This window comes from Marmota flaviventris, chromosome 11 (genome assembly GCF_047511675.1).
Source record: "Marmota flaviventris isolate mMarFla1 chromosome 11, mMarFla1.hap1, whole genome shotgun sequence".
Lineage (NCBI taxonomy): Eukaryota > Metazoa > Chordata > Mammalia > Rodentia > Sciuridae > Marmota > Marmota flaviventris.
Window position 1 is genome coordinate 79,531,910 of NC_092508.1, and position 22,895 is coordinate 79,554,804.

Here is a 22,895-nt window from a genome sequence, read left to right on the forward strand (position 1 = left end):
CTATTCATTTTCCTTTATGGTCCTAGCTTTTATTATCATGTCTTCTTCCAAATTCTTTCCCATAAGCCAAACTAATGTTATAAGGTGATTATTTCCATCTCATCCTTACCTTAATGAATATCCCCTGCTGTATAATATGTTCTCTTTTCAGGCTTTTTTTTTTCTACCACTTAACGGTTCTCCTAACCACTTCATTAAAACTTTAATCAAGATTTCTGCCTGGTCAACCGTTCACAGTATACTTTTATAAGATGCTCTGTGCATGGATCTCCATTCTCAAACCCAGAGATTTTCCTCAGATGTCCAATACTATTAATTATTCCCCCATTTGGTATCCAGTAGGGGCTTTTACCAACTTGGAGGAGACAAATGTAACATATAAAAAATAGACATAATAAAAGATTTAATGTGTGGCTTTAGAATAGGATGCATTTTATGGCATAGAAGAGGAAATAAATTCTTTTTGGCTATTAATCATTCCGCCACTAGAATATCTGTTTGTTCCCCACTAGAATATCTGTTTGTTAAAAAATAATAAGCTTCCATTCTGCATTTCTACCCATAACCCTACTACAAAGAAGTGCTGGTATTATATATAAGACAATATTTGTTAGTATCTAATATTTAATTTTAATTGTTTAAAACTTTTACCTAGTCAACAGCTTATAAAAAATTAGAGAAGTTAGAGTTTTTTCTGCTACTTATTTCATCTTTATTTATGGTTCACCATATTTTTCTCTCCTTTTTGAAATTATTACTGTAAAATGTTCTTAATCAGATTAATGAATCTCCTGGAACCACAAATCTCTCATGGTTTAAAATATGTTTCTTGTCCTTCTTCAGGGGAGTGGATTCAGTAATTCTAAGAATAGAGTTCTCAAATGTTTTAAGCCATGGAACCCTTGTTTCCCTTCAAGGAAATCTTGTTCAAGATACTTATTTATAAAACACATGAAAGTGATGATCTCCTAGTTGAAAGTATATGTATGGTGTGTGTGTGTGTGTGTGTGTGTGTGTGTGTAAGAGGGAGGTCTTCTTTGGGACACGCAGTTTAAAACCACATAGTTGTGCTGAGCACAGTTTTGTAAGACATGGAGAAATTAAGCAAAGTCTTTACTTTTTATAGAAATTGACTTTCTCTCTTTGAGTATTAGTTGAGTATTCACCACTTGGGAAAAAACTGTGCTATGCATTCATTACTTTTATCCCATTCTTATTGCCAAAGTGGTACATTTCAACCAGAAAAAGAAATGGAAACACAATCTGTATTTTTACATATCTTAAAATTCACCAGGAAGCTATTCTGGGCAACTTCTGGTGATCACATTCTTTCCAAAATAAATAAACACACATAAAAACTAGTTTGTCTTTAAAAAGTCCTGGACTAAACCATCAAGTTTGAATGTCGTTGCATTGGAGCTTGGCTCATAATGGGGGGATTATGATAGACCCTGATGCTGAGAAAAGCTGGGTTCCTCAAGTCACATTCCTTCAGTGCCCCAGACCCCAATGACACCTAGCCTGCTCTGCACACATGGTGCCTCTCCCACCTCCCAGGTGTCCGTGCTATCTAAATGGGCTGCTGATCTTCTCTTTGTTTATTAAAACTTTGTCCTTGAAGTCTCCTCAGCCCAGTCAACCAAAAAGAATTTATTTCCTCTTCTGTGCCACAAAATACATCCTATTCTAAAGCCACACATTAACTCTTTTATTATGTCTATTTTTATATGTTACATTTGTCTCCTCCAAGTTGGTAAAAGCCCCAAGGACGGATGGAAGAGTTTCTCTCAAAACCCTCACTTGAAAGAATTGATTTCCATAAAGAGATTGTTCGTTTAAACTAAAGAAACTGAGAGATTTATAAAAGGAAGCATAGAAGGAAGAGAAATGAGGTCAATAAAGGCATCTTGTTCATATTCTAGATGAAATGGTGTGTCCACAACAGGGAGAACAATTTCCCTCTCCAGCAAACGCCAACATACTGTAAGGATTTCAAGAACAGGCAAGCCTGGGACCGTTGCAAGCCTTGTCTCAGCAAGCATTGGCATGTTGTGGTGGCTCAGGAACGTTAGGCAAGGGGAATTCTTAAGAGGAAAAGATATTGGCCACCAGCGGGGCTAGCACAGGGAATGAGGAATGTGAAAAGTATCACATGGTTCCATGGTGAACTATGGTTGATGGACAATTTTTTTTAAAAAAAGTATTTTTAATTGTAAATGAACACAATACCTTTATTTTGTTTATTTAGTTTTTTTTTTTTTTTTTATGTGGTGCTGGGGTTCGAACCCAGGGCCTCATGCATGCTAGGCAAGTGTTCTACCACTGAACCACAGCCCCAACCCTTGATGGACAAATTTATTACACATAGAAGAGACCCAGTAGAGATCATGGGGTCCATGGATAAGGATTTTTGCAAAAGACTAAAATTCCTACTTAGCAGGTGAGGATAAGACCCATAGAATTTGAACTATAACATTTAATGAAACTTGTCCCATATCCGAAAATTGGTGAGATAGAGATATGTTTGGATTATATTTATTTTACAGAGAATGCAGGCATTTTAATTTTCAATGGTAAAAGAAACAGTTTTAGAGGTCTGGAGGTGTGGCTTCGTGATGGACCATACACCTACCATATGTCAGGCCCTGTGTTCAGTCCCCAGCACTTCAAAAAAGAAAGAAGAAAAAAAATTAAATACAAATATCCATCAAGACTAGGGTATGAACAAATAATATAATAGTATATACACAGTGTATATTTTGTGTTTTATGTGTGTATATCAGTGTTTTTCCTCTCAAGTATAGATTATGCCAAGATGACAAAAAAAACTGCTAACCAAAAGTAAAAGAAAAAGAATGGATATTCTGAGGACTCAAGGAAGCAAAGATACTGTTTTCCAGTTTTGACTGTGGTTGCCCATCTTGGTGAGTTGTGTTCCATATTAATTTAGCACTTTGTCCAACTTTCTAAAAAATACAGATTGGCAGGAAGGAAGAAAACATGCTTTGGACCCAAATTTGAAAATAGTTGTTCTAAAACTATGGAAATAGTGATACCATAAGGATGACTGTAAGCAGATGTCTCTGAAAAAGTGTAAAAACCACAAAAATTCTAATTTCCTGCTATCCCTGGAATTCTTCCCTTTGGTTTTTTAGACTATCAGCCTTAGACAGCCAGGTGGACTTGGAGAAATAGCTTGTACATATAAACTTTACCTTTTCTTTAAGTGCAAATATTTGGAGGGTTGGGGAGGTCTGGATCATTTCTGAGCTGACTTTCACCCAGTTACATTTTGGGGGGTAAAGTTGAGACAATGTCTGAGGTTCACTGCCATGCAAGTTCTCTCTGGCTCTGAAATTTTAATAAACTATGTAGATCCTTTTGCATTTTATAATGAAACCTCTGCTTATTGTTGCCTTCTTCTTTTTGATCCAATCACTTTTCAGCACTTTTGTAAGAGGTGAGCTTAAATCAGTGTTAGTTCTGTTAGGTGGCTTGTCTTACAAAATAGTCATAAAAAGATGCCTGAGCCAAGAAAACCAGCTGGGGCTTTCATGTTTTTAAGACTCAAAATCTTTGTGAATCATGACAATAAATCTCAAATTATTTGGATTGAACCAAGGAGGAAATGGCCTTGTCCATGTCTTTTTAAACTTTTAAATATATTTTAAATGGTTATTACGTGGGCTAGCATGTTCTTCCATGAAGTAATTCTTTTTAAATTTACTCTTATTTGTTATATATGACAGCAGAATGCATTGCAATTCATATTACACATATAGAGCACGATTTTTCATATCTCTGGTTGTACACCGAGTCACACCATTCATGTCTTCATACATGTACTTAGAGTAATGATGTCCATCTCATTCCACTGCCTTTTCTACCCCCATGCCCTGCCCCCCATCCCTCCTTCCCCTTTGCTCTATCTAGAGTTTATTTATTCCTCCCATGCTCCACCCTCCAACTCCATTATGAATCAGCATCCATATATCAGAGAAAACATTTCGCATTTGGTTTTTTAGGATTGGCTAACTTCACTTACCATGATATTCTCCAGCTCCATCCCTGTACCTGCAAATGCCATGATTTTATTCTTTATTAATGCTGAATAATATTCCATTGTGTGTGTGTGTGTGTGTGTGTGTGTGTGTATGTATATATATATATATATATATATATATATATATATATATATATATATATCACATTTTCTTTATCCATTCATCTACTGAAGGGCATCTAGGTTGGTTCCACAGTTTAGCTATTGTGAATTATACTGCTATAAACATGGATGTGGCTATGTCCCTGTAGTAAGCTGTTTTTAAGTCCTTTGGGTATATACAGAAGAGTGGGACAGCTGGATCAAATGGTGGTTCCATTCCCAGTTTTCTGAGGAATCTCCATACTGCTTTCCATATTGGCTGCACCAATTTGCAGTCCCACCAGCAATGTATGAATACACCTTTTTCCCCACATCCTTGCCAACACTTATTGTTGTTTGTATGCATAACAGCTGCCATTCTGACTGTAGTGAGATGAAATCTTAGAGTGGTTTTGATTTGCATTTCTCTAATTGCTGGAGATATTGAATATTGTTGCATATATTTGTTGATTGATTGTATTTTTCTGGGAAGCATCTGTTCAGGTCCTTGGCCCATTTATTGATTGTGTTATTTATTTTTTTGGTGTTAAGATTTTTAAGTTCTTTGTATATCCTAGAGATTAATGCTCTATAAATTAGTGCTCTATCTGATATGTGTGGGGTAAAAATTTGCTCACAAAATGTAGGCTCTCTATTGACCTCACAGATTGTTTCTTTTGTTGATATGAAGCTTTTTAGTTTGAATCTATCCCATTAATTGATTCTTGGTTTTAATTCTTGTGCTAGAGGAGTCTTATTAAGGAAGTCAGGGCCTAATTCGACATGATGGAGATTTGGGCTTACTTTTTCGTGTCTCTGATTTAATTCCTAGGTCCCTGATCCATTTTGAGTTGACTTTGGTGCATGGTGAAAGATAGGGGTTTAATTTCATTTTATTGCATATGGATTTCCAGTTTTCCCAGCACCATTTGTTGAAGAGGCTATCTTTTCTCAAATGTATGTTTTTGGTGCCTTTGTCTAATATAATACAACTTTCATTATGTGGGTTTGTCTCTGTGTCCTCTATTCGGTATGATTGGTCTATTTTGATGCCAATACCATGCTGTTTTTGTTACTATTGATTGCTCTGTAGTATAGGTTAAGGTCCCATATGGTGATGCCACCTGCTTCACTCTTCTTGCTTAGGATTGCTTTAGCTATTCTGGGTCTCTTATTTTTCTAGATGAATTTCATGACTGTTTTTTCTATTTCTATAAGGAATGTCATTGGCTTTTAATTGGAATTGCATTAATGTAGAGTGCTTTTGGTAGTATGGCCATTTTGACAATATTAATTCTGCCTATCCAAGAACAAGGCAGATCTTTTCATCTTTTATTTCTTTAGTGTTCTATAGTTTTATTGTAGAGGTCTTTCACCTCTTTCATTAGATTGATTCCAAGTATTTTTTGAGGCTATTGTAATTGGGGTAGATTTCCTTATTTCCCTTTCAGAGGATTTGAAATGCCTTTGATTATGGGTATTGATTTTATATACTACTACTTTGCTGAATTCATTTATTAGTTTTAGAATTTTTCTGGTGGGTTTTTTTGAGTCTTCTAGATATAGAATCATATCACCAGAAAATAGTGCTAATTTGAATTCTTATTTTCCTCTCTATATCCCTTTAATTTCTCTCATCTGTCTAATTGCTCTGGCTAGTGTTTCAAGGACTATATTAAAGGGAAGTGGTGAAAGAGGGCATTCCTGTCTTATTCCAGTTATTACAGAGAATGCTTTCCATTTTTCTCCATTTAGAATGATATTGGCCTGGGGCTTAGCAAAGATAGGCGTTTACAATGCTGAGATATGTTCCTGTTATCCTTAGTTTTTCTATTGTTTTTAAACATTAAGGGGTGCTTTATTTCATTGAATACTTTTCCTGCATCTATTGAGATGATCATATGATTCTTATCTTTAAGTATATTGATGTGATGAATTACATTTATTGATTTCCATAGGACGACCAACCATTCATCCCTGGGATGAACCCCACTTGATCAGGGTGTACTATCTTTTTGATATGTTTCTGTATTTGATTTGCCAGAATTTTATTGAGAAAACTACATCTATGTTTATTAGAGATATTGATCTGAAGTTTTCTTTCTTTGATGTGTCTTTTCCCGGTTTTGGAATCAGGACAATACTGGCCTCATAGAATGAGTTTGGAAGTACTCCCTCTTTTTCTATTTCCCAAAATAAAGTGAAGATTACTGGTATTAGTTCTTCTTCAAAGGTCTTGTAGAACTCAACTGTGTATCCATCCAGTTTTGGGCTTTTCTTGGTTGGTAGTTTTCTGATGGCATCTTCTATTTCATTGCCTGAAATTGATCTGCTTAAATTGTGTATAACATCCTGATTCAATTTGGGCAAATCATATGACTTTAGAAATTTGACGATGCCTTTGATATTTTCTATTTTACTGGAATACAAATTTTCAAAATAATCTATATTTATCTTCTGTATTTCCATAGTGTTTGCCATGATATTTCCTTTTATTTAATCACAGATGTTAGTAATTTGAGTTTTCTTTCCCTTTCTCTTCATTAACATAGCTAAGGATTTATTAATTTTATTTATTTTTTCAAAGACCCAACTTTTTGTGTTGTCAATTGTTTCTTTTGTTTCAATTTCATTGTTTTCAGCTCTTATTTTAATTATTTCCTGTCTTCTACTGCATTGGGGGTTGATTTGTTCCTTTTCTAGGGCTTTGAGATATAATTTTTTTTTCTTTGAAGGAATGAATTCCATGCAATAAACTTTTTTATTAGAACTGCCTTCATAGTGTCCCTGAGATTTTGATATGTTGTATTGGTGTTCTCATTTACCTCTGTTAAATGAATTTGTTAATCTCCTTGATGTCTTTTGCAACCCATTGTTCATTCAGTAGAATATTATTTAATCTCCAAGTGTTGGAGTAGCTTTTATTTTTTATTTTATCATTGATTTCTAATTTCATTCCATTGTGGTCTGATAGATTGCAGGGTAGTATATCTACTTTTTTGTATTTGTTAAGAGTTGCTTTGTGGCATAATATATGGTCTATTTTAGAGAAGGATACATGTGCTGCTGAGAAGAAAGTGTATTTGCTCATTGAAGGATGAAATATTAAACATGTCAGTTAATTCTAAGTGATTGATTGTATTATTGAATTCTATAGTTTTTTTGTTCATCTTTTGTTTGGAAGATCTATCCAGTGGTGAAAGAGGTGTGTTAAAGTCACCCAGAATTATTGTGTTGTGGTCTATTTGATTCTTGAACTTGGGAAGTGTTTGTTTGATGAATATATAGCTCCATTTGGGGAGTGTATATATATTTATAATTGTTATGTCTTGGTGTATGGTTCCCTTGAGCAGTATGAAATGTCCTTCTTTATCCCTTTTGATTAATTTTAGATTAAAGTCTACTTTATTTGATATGAGGATGAAAATCCCTTCTTGCTTCAGCAGTCCATGTAAGTGGTATGATTTTTCCTAACCTTTCACCTTCAGTCTGTGGATGTCTTTTCCTATGAGATGAGTCTCTTGGAGTTGGTGGAAGCATTTGTTAGGTTTTTGTTTTTTTTTTAAATCCAGTTTGCCAGTCTGTGGATTTTGATTGGTGAGTTTATGCCATCAACATTCAGAATTATTACTGAGGCATGATTTATATTCCCAGCCATTTTTGTTTATTTTTGGTACTTAATTTGACTTGGTTTCTCCTTTGAGTTGTCTTTCCTTTAGTGTAATAACTCCTTCTGCTGATTTTCATTATTGTTTTTCATTTCCTCTTCATGGAATACTTTGCTGAGGATGTTCTGTAGTGCAGACTTCTGAGTTGTAAATTCTTTTAACTTTTGTTTATCATGGAAAGTTTTTATTTCATCATCAAATCTAATGCTTAATGTTGCTGGACATAAGCTTCTTGGTTGGCAATTTCTTTCAGAACTTGATATGTTTTTTCAGGATCTTCTAGCTTTCAGGGTCTGAGTTAAAAAATCTGCAGATCTCCTAATTGATTTCCCCCTATATGTGATCTGATTCCTTTCTCCTGTGGCTTTTAAAATTCTCTTCATATTTTGTATGCTAGGCAATTTCATTATAATGTGCTTTGGTGAGGATCTGTTGTGATTTTGTACATTTGCTGTTCTGTAAGCCTCTCATATTTGGCTTTCCAATTTATTCTTAATGTTTGAAAATTTTCTGATATTATTTCATTGAATAGATTGTACATTCCTTTGGTTTGGAACTCTAGGCCTTCCTCTATCCCAATAAACTGGTATTCTTATTGCTATCCTATATTTCTTGAATGTTCTGCTCATGGTTTCTTACCATCTTCACTGTGTGGTCTACATTCTTCTAAAGATTATATATTTTTTGTTCATTGTCTAAGGTCCTGTCTTCTAAGTGGTCTAATCTGTTGGTGATGCTTTCAATTGAACTTTTAATTTGGCTTATTGTTTTTTTTCATTTCAAGGATTTCTGTTTGTTGTCTTTTTAGAATCTCTATCTCCTTTTTGAAGGAATCTTTTACTTCCTGTATTTGCTTATGTAGCTCTTTATTGAAATGATCTTTTGCTACCTGTATTTGCTTTCTTATATCCTCCTTTAATTCACAGAATATTTTAATTATGTACATCTTGAACTCCTTCTATTTAATTTCTATGTGCTATGCTGGCCATGGATTCTAATAATGTAGTATCTTGATTTGTGTGGGGTACTTTCTTCCCTTGTCTTTTCATGTTGTTCATATATCTTCCCTTCTAGCACTGATGATTCAAGGTGTTACTGTTTTTACCCTATAGAGTTATAGTGCCCCTGCAAGTTTCCAATACCTCTCCTTTGAGGGGAAGGTCAATGTTAACAGATTCCAATACATACAATATTAAACCTTAAACCAATAGTTGCTATTAAGACATTTAGAGTTTGGTTACAATACACAGAAATTGTGAGTTCAATTATTATCTAAAATATAAACAGTAGGTTTGCAAAAGGGTTTACAGTTTCTGATGGTGGAAAAGAACTGGGGTAAGATGTAGGATGAGATGTTGAGGGGTATGAAGTGAGGATATAGAGTTATTATATCTTAGGAAGTGTGAAACAGAAATCTAAAGAAGAAGGTTAGTAGCAGGAGAAGAGAGAAGAAGTAATTTTGGGTAGACAAGTAAGTGAGAAGACAGTAGAGTATATAAAACACACACCAAAATATTAAGAAAAAATAAAAATGTAAAAATAGGAGAAAAAAGAATACACAACACAACTGTAATGTATTATTCAGACATCCCTGTCCTCAGTATCCTAATTCATACAAAGTACTTGGTTTCACATATGTTGTGGATGTGAGGGCAGAGAATAGAGAGGGAGAAGAAAAAAAATCTTGAAGAAAGAAACAAGCCCTTCTTGCCCCTTGGGTGTGGTCTTTCTACTTTCTGTGGTGTCCTCAGGATATTCTTCCTAGTACCTCTATGCAAAGTACTTAGCATGTCTTTAGGGGCTGTGACCCCTTCAACAAGAACACTTTCCTTGGTCCCAGTTTTGCATGCACTTATCTGACCAAACTACAAGTTCTTAAAATCTTTTAGCCATGTTTTCTACTCTTGATTCTCAAAGTAAATGTAGCTAAATTCTGCCAGTAATATCCACACCTATGAATGAATGCTTCCTGCCTTAAAATTTCTTCCATAGCTTAATTAGTCCATCACTTTTAAATTCAACCTCACACAAAGATTCAGGACATGGGGAAATGTGGCCAAGTTCTTATCCAGAATATAACGTGAGTGTCTTATAGTCCAGTCCCCAATAGAGTCCTCATTTCCTTCTGAAAACTCCTAAGCACTGTCCACATCTCTAATCAGCATTCTTGTCTTTTGAGCTCCCACCAGATTCACCCACTAAGCTCCACTTAAAGGATTCCAAAACTTTTTCATCTTTCTCTAAACTTTTAAAAATTCCTCCCACCAACTCCAAAGGTTTCTGAATCACATGGTCCAGTTAGTTACCACAATGACCCCACTTGTCAGTACCAATTTCTGTTTTAGTCAACTTTTGTGTCACTGTAACTCAATTTCACTATAAGAACAGATTTAAGAAAGAAAAGTTTATTTAGGGCTTATGGTTTCAGAGGTCTCAGATGGTCAACTTTGTTGTTCTTAGCTCAAGGTGAAGGAGCACATCATGGGGAAAAGGCTCAGAAGAGAGAAGCTGTTTAGCTCATGGTCATGATGGAGTCAGGAGAGAGAGAGAGAGAGAGAGAGAGAGAGAGAGAGAGAGAGAGAGATTGATTGTCAGAAAAAATTGTGTTTTTATGTTTGTGTTCTACTAATAAATTTGAAATACAACCAAAGTGAATGATGGATTTTCCCAGACTCTTATCACTTCCTCAAAGTCATCATTGTGGTTTTTTGTTTTGTATTTTATTCCATGCATAACAAATTTTAATATGCCATAGTGATATTGTTGGTCTAATACTATAATACAAATTTTCAAATTTTATCTTATTCAAAAATTTCTTTTCCTTTCATAATACCTCTGTGTCTTTTCTCTTCCCCAAGTCTAAATACTACATTGCTAGCCTGCTGTTATCCTCAATATACTAGTTGCTTTTTCTCTATAATGTTGCTTTCTTAAAATTCCTTAGCATTTTTATTGTAACAGACAACTCTTAATACATATATACTGGCACAAATGCAAGATTAATCAACTCTTTGGGGTTGCATTATGTAAATCTATCAGATGCTTATTCTGTACAATTATGTACCAAACAACATGTGAGTATATATAAATGTGATATGGAGTGAAAAAGATTACTAAAATTGTATCATTGCCCACAGAAGTTTATCATCCAGTTGAAGTGATGGCACTCACTCACATGATGCAATTAGCTAATGTGACCTGAGCATATGTAACAGCAGGATTGATTGAGATAATAATATACTTAATGTGAGATACAGAGTATCTCATGGGGAAGCACATGCTACTAAAACATGTGCTAATTGTGAACTCAGATTCGTGCAGAAAAGGAAAATGCAGAGGGCCCTGTAGTTTTACATCATCAGGGGAAGGATTTTCAGAAGAGCAGTGGATTAGGGAGCATTTAGGATTTCACATTGCTGCCTGACATGGTCCTAAAATCAGGCTTGCAGAGGCCTTTGAGTAACTGTACAACTCGGCAGGGTGAAATAATTTCCTAGGTGTCCACATGTGAGCAGGACGCCCCAGAATGTACTCTTTGTGCCCTTGTAGAGCTTTGTCTCACTCAGACCTTGGCTTTAAGGGTTTGTGCCAGTCCAGAGAAAATGCATTAGGGGAGGAAAGATAAATCTCTGTAGAGCAAGAAAATATTGTGTATTTACACTTATTTTTTTTTTCTACTTAGGGAAAAATGGATATAAATTTTAAAATGGGAAAAAGTATGTACAAGCCAAAAAACATACTGTTTCACTATTGTTTAATATGTGTTTGTATGAGTGTACGTTTGGGTATGCAGCTTAAAATCCTGATAACAAATTCAGAAACCTGTCATAAGCAAAAGGCAAAATTAATTGTCACCCAGAAAAGTGCTAAAGATTCGCATGTACTTCTATCCCAAGTGCACTGCTTACTAGTTATGGACCAAAAACAAGGTCAATTTCTCCATCTACAGAATTATTTATACCCTCTTAATAAGAGTATTTATACCCTTATCACCCCTTTACTTCACAGTGAACTAAGCAGAGTACAAATGGGTACCAGTTTTGTCCTATTTTCTTAATGGAAAAAAAAAAAAACAACACTTTCTAACTTCCAACGTGTGTATTTTTGAAGATGACTTTGAGCTTGTACTAAGTGAAAAAATACTCTGACCAACAATTGCCTTTGAAGTATGGCCTTAATGTCAGCTGGTTGGTTGAAAAAACTTGATCTTTAAAGTATGTGATAACATGGAAATCAGGAGGAATCATAGCACAAGAATGAAAACAGCACCCTAGTTTTTCAGGGACATGAGCATTTCTTTATTGTTTAATTAATCCAGGGGGAAGTACCCTTATACCAGGAAGGCATTTATTATGATGTTTTCATGAAATATGAAAACCAGTTTTCATCTTCATAGTATCCCATTCTATGTACTCTCTGTAGTTGACTAAGGGCTAACATGCACATCAGCCAATGACAGATGCATTTGTTCTCTACTGCCACCTTCACAAATTATCACAAAGTTAGCAGTTTACAACAATACCTATTTATTACCCAACAGTCCTGTAGGTCTTAAGTCAGTAAAGCATGGCTCAACTGAGTCTTATTTGGCATTGCATAAGGCTCTGGGAATGAATCCCATCAAAGCTCATTGAGGTTGTTGGTAGAATTCAGTTCCCTGCAGCTATAGCACAGAGGTCCATGTTTCTTTCCTGCCTGTCAACCAGCAATTGTTCCTAGAGGTGGTTTCTATGGGTTTTCTACCTTCTTTTTCATATTTTCCACAGGACCACTCTAGCAACAATGGTTCAAGTCCTTCTGTGCTTCAAGTCTCTTTGATTCTCTTCTACCACTCTGATTGCAGAGAAAGTTTTCTGATTTTGATGGCTCTAGTGGTTTAGATCAGAACTACTAGAGTAATCCAGAATAATTCCCTATCATAAGACCCATGTCCTTTGCCATGTAATGTAATATTCACAGGCCCCAGAGAGTAGGGTACAGACATCTTCTGGGGGTCCTTCTATAAATAAGTTACAAAGGTTTATTACTCCCTATCCATTTTTGGAGCATATGTCTTCCTAAGGCACCTTCTTATTTCAAGTAAATGGTCCTGGCAAACCCTGACAGCTACTATGCCTAGAATGTAGCCTGTTGGAAGGATAGTTACTGGCACTTAAGTGATACTACTCATTGCTTCATATTTATGATTTTTTTCAAAGTCTCTCCTAAGATGAGTAAAAAGTCCTCCACCCATCCCTGTAGTATTTCTCAATTCTATGACATATTGTCTAGATTACCAAATCAAAAAGGGTGTTGTTTCATTTTTTTCATAACTATACTATATATATATATATATATAGTTATATTAGACACCTCTGTACATATTATTTGGTATAATGGTTAAGAAAGGAATTAAAGATAGATTTGACTTCACTTTCTAGTAGAAATGTGAGAAAAAAATAGATGCTGAATGTCCTGTCACCTTTAGGAGAGACTTGGGTGGCCTGAGAGAGCATTCTGGTCATGTATTGGGTGAGTCAATTTTGTGTCACTGTGACCATAAGACCCCTCCAGAACTACTTAGAGGAGGAAAAGTGTATTTTGGCTCATGGTTTGAGAAATGTAGTCCATGGACATCTGATTGCATAGCTCTGGACCCAAGGTGAAGAATAATATCATGAGAAGGGCATGGCAAAGGAAAACAGCTCAGTTCATCACAATCGAGAGGCATAGAAAGGGTGGTCCACTTGTCAGGGACAATACATAAACTCCAAAGGCATGAGTTCAGTGACCTACCTCCTCCAGCCATGACCAACCTGTCTATAGTTCATTGATTATGTTACAGCTTTATAATCCAATCATTTCACCTCTGAACATTCTTATATTATCTCACACATAAGCTTCTAGGGGACGCCACATATGCAAACCATAATAGCCCCCAAAGAGTCAGGCCCTTCCTCATATGAACATAAACAATGGACAGGAGACAACAACTGAGATCCTGAGGTGGTGATCTATCCACGTTTCATCCATGGTCATGTGTTTTGCCTAGATTAAACAAAAAGTATTTGATTCTTTCTCTTCTTTTTAAATGTTCATTTCCTTTAAATCTAGGAAAGGAAATTGAGGAAAAGTAAGTTACCCTTTGTTATTTTAAAATCCTTATTGTTTCTCCCTTTGCCTTCAGCTTATTTTGCTGCTAATTAGTATTTGTATCAGGAAGGGAACAGCTGCAAAGAAGAGGAATGACCTTAATTATCAGCCCTGACCTAAGTGTTGGGGAATGAGAGAGTGAACACCAGTGAACAGAAAGAGCTGGGTTCTTTGGTCATCTTTATTAGTCCTCAGGGTCTCAGTGAAAATTGTGGGTAACTAAGCATTCTTGTTCCCAATTGGTGGATATCATTTGATATAAGGACAGTCTGAACACACTTAGAATCGAAAGTAGAGTATTGAAGTCTCACCTCAATCATCCCTTCTCAATTTTTAAGAGGAAGAACCTATACCACAAAAGTCCTATTGTGTGCACTGCCACACAACAAAAGCACCAGGTGAATTTGCTCATATAGTATTTTAGAAAGCTGATTCCAATATTCTCATTGATATGTATGGAGAAGCGGAGGCCAGAATTTGTTACTGACTTACAGTTGCATTGTTCAATACAAATAAGCTAAGACCAGAATGAAAACCCTCCGGCCTTTCTCCAGACATGCTTCCCACCAGCCTCTCGGGTGACAGTGCGGAGAAAGCAAATGTCCTGAAGAGACTAACCTGCAAAATTACAATTCTCTTATATTAGACAAAGGTGCCTAAAACATGCACTGGAAAAGAGAGCATCTTGGACAAATGGTGCTGGGAAAACTGGAAATCCATATGCAACAAAATGAAATTAAACCCCTATCTCTCACCATGCACAAAACTCAACTTCAAATGAATCAAGAACCTAGGAATTAAACCAGAGATTCTGTGTCTCACAGAAAAAAAAGTAGGCCCCAATCATCATCATGTGGGATTAGGCCCCAACTTCCTTAATAAGACTCCCATAGCAAAATAATTAAAACCAAGAATCAATAAATGGTATGGAATTAAACAAAAAAGTTTCTTCTCAGCAAAAGAAACAATCTGTGAGATAAACAGAGAGCCGACATGCTGGGAGCAATTTTTTACCTGTCACATATCAGATAGTGCACTGATCTCTAGGATATATAAAGAACTAAAAAAGCTAAGCACGCTCTGGCCCAGATGAGAATCATTAAAAAGGTACCAGGCAAAGGGGGCCTGGCAAGGGAAGGGCCTGGAGGAAGGTGACAGGAGGGCGACTAGGCAAGGGTCACCGTGGTGGTGGAGAGGGGTGAGAGCCAGGACCCAAGCAAGGATCCCAGGTAGGGGACGACCTACAGACCTACCCACTGACCGAAGGAGTAGGAGGCAACCGCAAGGGGAGAGCATGGAAGGCGAGGAAGGGGCGGCGCGAGGCTAAGAGGACAGCGAGTGGCTCAAGGGGCACCGAGGGGAGCGCGGTAGGGGGCCCAAGCAAGGGGTCCCCGGCTCAGATGCCACGCAACCCAAGGAACGAGGTCAGGGGCTCAAGGAACTGGAGCATGAAAGGTCGGGCTTAGGGATGGCTGGGTTGGGGTAGGGGGCAGCATGCAGGGCCAGAGGGCAGGGGAGGGTAGGGAGGGCACCGCGTTGGGGAAGGTTGGTGCAAGGCCCACATCCACTGCCAGGTGTCAGGGTTCAGGCAGCAAAGAGGGCCCAGGCCAGGGGCAGGGCTCTGTTTCCCATAGGGAGCCTGCAGGGTGCACAGGCCAGCTGAGTCCACTCCACTGCCCCAGGGCACTAGATCCTCAGAAAGGGCCAAGGGGGTGGGGCACAGAGGGCCAAAGGAGGGCACTGTGTGGGGGTACAGTGGGTCCCAAGCAGAGGTGCAGGGAGAGCCAGGACCCAATCCAGGAGCCCAGGCTAGGGACAAGCAGGGGAGGGGAGGGTCCGGGCTGTGCAAAGGTACCCAGCCCGAATGGAACAGAGGGTAGGTACAGGAGTGGGCCCGAGCATAGGGGCTGAGATCATGGGACAGGGACAGGGTCCTCCAGAAGGGCGGCCAGGGCTCAAGCAAGGAGCCGGGGCCTGGAATAGAGAGCCATGTGGGAGGCCCTGGGCTGGGGTTCAAGGGAAAGAACAGGGCTGGAGAGGGACTGGAGGGGAGGGAATGACGCATTGGGAGGTATACTTAAGGCCCAGGTCCACTACCGGGGCCAGGCTTGTGGAGCAAAGCCCGAGCTGAGGGAGAGCAAAGGCCCAGGCAAGGGGCAGGGGTACCTTGTCGCCTTGGCCCAAGGGAGTATCCTAGCATAGGAATCAGGCAAAGGGGCCTGACAGGGACAGGGACCAAACAAGGGCCAAGGGAGGGAACAGTGTGGGGACACGGTGGGAGCTGAAGTGTGGTGGGGGGGTGTGGGTCCAGGACCCAAGCAAGGAGCTCAGGCTAGGGACCTAGAGGAGGGCCCATGCAAAGGGAAAGCAGGGAAGAGCCAGGGCGGGAAGGAAGGCAGGCGGGCAACACTAGCACAGGGCAGTGCAGGCAAGCCAAGAGGAGCAGGGAGGTGGCCCAGGCAAGGGGCCCGCTATCAAAGCCCATGGGCACACTGAGCCACAAGGGCCAGCAGAGGCTCAAGCCAGGAGCCAGGCCAGGGAAGGCAGAGCCAGGGGCTCAGGGCCAGTGCAGGGGGCTCAGGACAGTGGACAGGGCTGCGGAGGGAAGCAGGGGCTGGTGCCAGCAGGGGGAGGCAGGCTCAAGGCCCAGGTCTACTGCCAGGTGTCAGGGTTCGGGGTGCGGAACCAAGGGCCCAAGGAGAGCACAGGGCCCAGGCGAGGGGCAGGCGTCTGATTCCCGAAAGGCTCACTGGCCCACAAGAGAATCGTGGGACAGGGACCGGGCAAAGGGGACCTGGCAAGGGATGGGGCCTGGAGGAGGGGGACGATGGGAGGGCCGCTGGGCGCGGGGTCACAGTGGGGGCGGAAAGGGGTGAGAGCCAGGACCCAAGCAAGGAGCCCAGGCAGGGGACCAACCTGACCTACGACGAGGGACCGAAGCCACGCACGGACCTACCCATGGACCTAAGGAGTAGGAGGCCCGCGCGAGGGGAGAGCATGGAAGGCGAGGAAGGGGAGGCACAAGGATGAGTGGGCCCAAGCATAGGGGTTGACATCATGGGACAGGGACAGTGTCCTCCACAAGGGCGGCCGGGGCTCAAGCAAGGAGCGGGGCCCTGGAATGGAGAGCCACGTGGGGACATGGGGAGGTTGGGGGGGGGGCCGGGCCGGAGGCTGGGGCTCAAGGGAATGAACAGGGCTGGGGAGGGACGGGAGGGGAGGGCATGGGGTAGAAGCAGGTAGGCTCAAGGCCCAAGTTGCCTGCCAGGGGGTCAGGCTTGGGGAGCAGGGCCCCAGCTGAAGTAGGGCAAAGGGCCCAAGCATGGTGCAGATCTACCTTGTCCGCTAGGGAGCCCGCAGGGGCGGGAGTCCAAGCCCACGGCCCTGGCCCAAGGGACCATCCGGGGAAAGGGATCAGGCATAGGGGCCTGGCAGGGACAGGGACCAAACAAGGGCCAAGGGAGGACCAAACAGCGCAGGGACGTGGTGGGCACTGAAGGGTGGCAGTGGCATGGGGCCAGGACCCAAGCAAGGAGCCCAGGCTAGGGACCTAGCGGAGGGCCCATGCAAGGGGATAGCAGGGAAGGGCCGGGGTGGGCAGGTGGGCAGCACTAGGACAGGGCAGTGCAGGTAAGCCATGGGGAGCAGGGAGGCAGCCCAGGCAAGGGACTTGCTGTCAAAGCCATTGGGTGCACTGAGCCACAAGGGCCAGCAGAGGCTCAAACCAGGAGCCACGTCAGGGAAAGCAGAGCCAGGGGCTAAGGGCCGGGGAGGGGGCTCAGGACAGTGGACAGGGCTTGGGAGGGAAGTGGGTGCTGGTGCTAGCAGTGGGAGGCAGGAGAGTGGCCCAGGTCTACTGCTGGGTGTCAGGGTTCGGAGTGCAGGACCAAGGGCCCAGGGAAAGCAAGGGGTGTGCCATGCAAGTGGCAGGCTCTGTGTCATAAGGTGTTGTTTCCCAGATGAGTATCTTTGGACAGGTACTCTTATAGTGTCCGTGGCCTTGGATGGGTGCCTGGAAGTTATCAATGAGGATATTGACCCAAGCTAGGAACTTAGGCAAGTTACACATTCATTGAGAGAATTCAATGGATAAAGTAAAGGAGGATGCGAGTAGCATTGAATGGGATGTTTGATTGGCATTTTAATATCTCAGTGCAAGAGGCAACAAAGGGAGCTCGTGATGGTTCCCTAGTTATCTTCGTATACCCCCTATTCTTTTGAAAAGGTAGTATTTATGTGTGTCTGGATTAAGTTGGTCAGAGGTTGAAAGGTTTCATAAACTCAGAGGTTTATTGCTCTTGTAGGGGCTGTGTGTAGTTTCAGAGCACAAGGGTGGCTGGTCCAAGGCCCAGGTCTACTAGGATGTGTCATGGTTTGGGGAGCAGTAACAAGAGCCCAGCCTGTGCAAAGGGACCAGGTGTTGGGCAGGGGTATTTTTCCCATAAGTAACCCTCTGAGCTAACTTTTTAAGCTTCTTCTCCTACCAGGTGAACATCTTCTGTCAGGGACCTGGAAGAGTGCCCTTGCAAGGGACAGGGCAAAAGAAGGTGCCTAGTGGTTGCTGAAGAGAGAGAAGAAGGAAAAAAGACAGAAGCCCCAGTAAGGTACTCAGAGGAACGTCAGCTCTAGGGGAAAGCATTTAATTGGAGGAGTGCAGCAATGCAAGGTTACCACAGTGCATAGGAAACCCAGGGGAACAGATGGAGTCCAAGCAAGTGGCCCACCTGTTGGGGGACATGAAGGCACCACTTGAGAAAGCCAGCCAGTGATTCAAGGGAGGTGCCCTTCCCAGGGCTGTAGTCTCAAGGGGTGGGGTTAGGCTGTGCTAGGGGAGGCATGTATGGCGAAAGAGATAGAAGATCTTGCAGGCAGCAGTAGGCTCAAGGCCCAGGCCTACTGCCAGATGCCAGGTTTGCATAACAAGTCCAAGGACCTGGGTAAGGGGAAATGGATAGGAGTGGGGAAGGGTATATGGAGGATAAGGAAACTGAGGGGACTTCAGGAGGCTGCCCAAGCAAGCATCTCCCTTCAGGTAATGGGAGAAGCATGGCCAGGGCTTCAATCAAGGAGACCCAGAGGATGACCTGCTCAAGGGTAATAGGGCCCAATTTTTGAGAGTCCAAGGCGCCCAATCTAATTGCAGGGCTAATGTCCTGGGACAACAGACCATGGAATAGACATGGCACTTTGGAATCTATCTCTCCTTCTCTCAGTGTGAAGGAGCTATTCTTAAATATGGATCATGTAAATGGGCCTACATGCTTTAGGGTAGGCAGAAGGGCAATGGAAAGGCACAATGTCAGAACAGGAATGGTTATTGCAAGGGTTCAGAGAATGGACCCAAAGAAGGAACCCAGCAAGGTAGCATGTAGAGGTTCCATGCAAGTGGACAGGCAGCTAAGGATCAAACCAGGAATGTCAGCAAGGGGCTAGACAGGGCAACAGATGAGATGACCACGGTGATTCCAGTGGATTACACCAGAAGGCCCACGCAAAGGGTCACCTCCAGATGTGTTGGGTAGATTGTTATCAAAGGCCTCAAAGCAGGATTCAGTTCCAGGGACCAAGCACAAGGTGATCTGTACAGGGGACACATACAGAAAGATGTGGTAGAGGGGTAGAGGTCCAGTGCAAAGAACAGGGGGAGGTAAAGAAAGGAATCCTGCAGAAGGAGGTCTGTGAAAGCCTTGTCCACTCCAAGATCTCAGTGGGTGGGAAGCCAGAAAGCACACATGCCATGACTGGTGCAATGGACACACTCAGGACGTGGGACTGAGGTAGGGGGCAAATGCAAGGGGGGCTGGTAGTGAAGTGATCATACAGGATTTGGCACTAGGCCCAAGTCCATGCCACATCTGAGGTTTGGGGAACAGGGCCAAGGGTCCAGGGCAAGGGTAGTATCCCCATGTAAAGAGAGGTCAGTGTTGCTTTGGCAGCTTGAAACAGGGGCCTTGCAAAGTGGCCTGGCAGATCCTTGGGATAGGAGAAGACAATGGGAGAGAACAAAGGGGCCATGTAAGGTGCTGGGACATGGAATAAAGGTGTAAATTTTGAAAGCAAGTAGCCCAAGCAAGAAGCCCATGCAAGGGAAACACAAGGGGACATTCAGCCATGTGCTGAAGCCACGAACCCAGGACAGAGTCTAGCCACGCAATGTGGCATGGGAGTGGAGGACAAAGGGGGTACAGGATGTCTCCTATGGTTTCCAGGCAAGTGGCTCAAGGGATGATCCCAATCCAGTTTTCTATGCAATGTCTCAGGGCAGATGTGTAGGCACAAGGGAACAGTGTGGCACCATGGGTCAGAGCAAGAAAACCACTCATGTAACTAGCCCAGTCAATGGACTTGTATTTTGCACACAATTGGATCTAAGGGATCCACAGAATCAGTCTCTCAAGTAGGTTCCGGTCTGGAATTGTTTCAGTGCTCTGGCCAGGGTAGCATATTAGGGTCCTTGGCAAGGGAACATCTGAAGCACTATGCATTGGATGCTGAAGTTGTGCATGAAGACTCCAGTTTGTCCTCTTGTCATGGGACTCAATCAGGAGCCTATCTAGAGGCATTGCTATATCCTGGTAGAAAGGGTAAGGATGTGACCTTGGGAAAATGGATGAGGCAAGAAATATGAGCAGGGATTGGGAGTGGGGTTATCCCAGATAAAGTTTCAGTGCAAGGTTCACGGATAGGGGTCTTGGAGAGCTAAGGTAGAATGGAAGAGACATGGACACATGGTCATGGAATTCTGGAAACACAGGGAAATCCTTTTCAAGATAAGGATTTGTTAAGATCATGAAGGTAAAGGTAGGGACTGGTCTGGTCACAGGTCTGGGAAAGAGAATGTGGTAATGGTCCCAAGTAAGGAGCCCAGGTACTAGCCCAGGACAATGTATCTTGTTTTGTCAGTCACATTTATTTGACTGGGCAACAGAGATAAGAGTCCCTTACAAGAGTCAAGACTATACCTTGGACAAGTATATAGAATAAATGGCCCATGCAAGTGTTGGGGCAGTGGGCCTAAGGAAAGGTCTTGTGACCTAGAGCAAGGATGGGAATCTATGGCCATGGAAGTTGTACACAATGGTACGGTAATTTTGTGAGGCCAAGTTGTTCAGATCAGGAAGTAAACGTGGGAATGGGTTAATGACACAGGACTGGTGCAGGGAAAGTGACAAAGGAATGTAGCAAGGGTCCAATGCAAGAAATCTAGGCAACACAAAAGGAAGAGAGGCTGGAGCACGGGCGGGGGGGGGGGGGGGGTGCTTATGGAGTATCTATCTGCAGCTTCCCCAAAAAAAGGCCACAAGTCTTGCATTGCCCAGCCACATCTCCATTTCCATTGCCCACACTCGCACTGTTCAGCTGGATCTTATTTCCTGCACTCATGCCTACTGTGCACCTGTGGCCTTTCTTCATAACCTTATTTCTCACACTTGCATGGTAGAGCTGAGATGCCTGATTGCCTGTAATGTTTCCAGCTCTGCTGCTGTGTCCCAGTGTTCAGCCCCAGGTGTGACAGGAACCCAGCAGTCCCATGACATTCCAATCTCAGGAAACTCAAAAGTCCTAGTCACACTCCCACCCCCACCCCACCCCACCCCACCACTATATAAGGGAAGGAGACTTACCATCCATCTGAAGCAGGGACATCCGACTTGGCCACCAGTATAGCCCCTCAGTCTGGAAAGAGCTTCTTCCTCTTCATTTCAGTCACATGATTCTCACACATCAGATACTGGCTAGGAATGGGTCAAACTGGCCCTTCCTGGAAGTCTGACATGGGAGACTTCCAGGAGTGAGTCTTCTCTTCAAAGCTCAGTTTATTCGTGTGACAATGATGCAAACCCATAAAAAATGCTGAACTGTTGACAAAAGCTTTACCTCTGTGGTCCCAGTTACAGTCATATATGACATAACATTTCAGTCAATGAAGATCAGTTTATAAGTTGGTCCCACCAGACTAGATCACCTAGTGATGTAGCCATCTTACTTTATGTGGGTACATGCTCTGATGTTTGCATATGGACAAAATCACCTTAGGATGCATTTGTAAGAAAACATTCCATCATAGAGCAATAAGTGTATGCCTGTGAACAAGCATCATTTTGTTCCAGGAAAATCCTTTATATAAATTATTCTTACTTAGATGCCTTAAAATTAAAATTGTCTATTGTGCTCCAAAAAGAGGCTAAGGTAGAAAAGCTGCCTAAAATTTTACAGCCTAAAGCCTAAAGCCAAGAGTGTGAGTGATTGCTTGCCTAGCTTGTACCAGGCCCTGGTTTTAATCACCAGAATGGCAAGAACAAAACAGGACCTAGAGCCTTAGTCTGCTAATTCCACCAACAATATGGAGCCACCAAACCAGAACAAATTCAAGTGAATTTGCTCTTTCTCATCTGAGATATGTAATGCTCTATGGTGAACATGTCAATCCTGTGTTAACTTCATAGGATCAATGCCCCTGCTATAACCCTGCCCCTAATAACCTCCCTGATGTCCTGACCTTTATGAGTCTGGGTCTCTTCTGACACTCTAGAACTTAGACAATACAAAGTTATGCAACAAATTACATCATGAAACTCAGTTATAACAACTAAATTATGCTAAAATAGAACCAATAATAGAATCTGTTACTTTTTTTAATCTGGAAAGCCCATGGTTAAGGCAATGCCACCATGTTCCAGAGGTGAATGCTCATGAGGTTTCTGACTTTACCAGTGGGTTAATCTATTAGATGGCTTAATAATTTGAATGGACCACAGGGAGGTGGTGAAAAGTATAGGCATATGGGGCATGAATGGAGGAAGTAGGTCATTATGGGTTTGCCCTTGAGGACAGTATTTGTCCTTGGCCCCTTCCTTTTATACCCTGCTTCCCCACTGCCAAGAGCTGAGCAGCTTTCTCTACCATACCCTTCTGCCATGATATTCTGCCTCATTTTGGTGCTAGATCAA

General features: G+C 41.8%; 1 non-coding gene across 1 annotated transcript; it reads right to left on the reverse strand.

The window, feature by feature from the left end:
• Positions 1-2,265: 2,265 nt before the first annotated feature.
• Positions 2,266-2,338, reverse strand: Trnaa-agc (transfer RNA alanine (anticodon AGC)). Its single transcript has one exon. It is a non-coding gene; the product is annotated as a tRNA-Ala (tRNA).
• Positions 2,339-22,895: the final 20,557 nt, after the last annotated feature.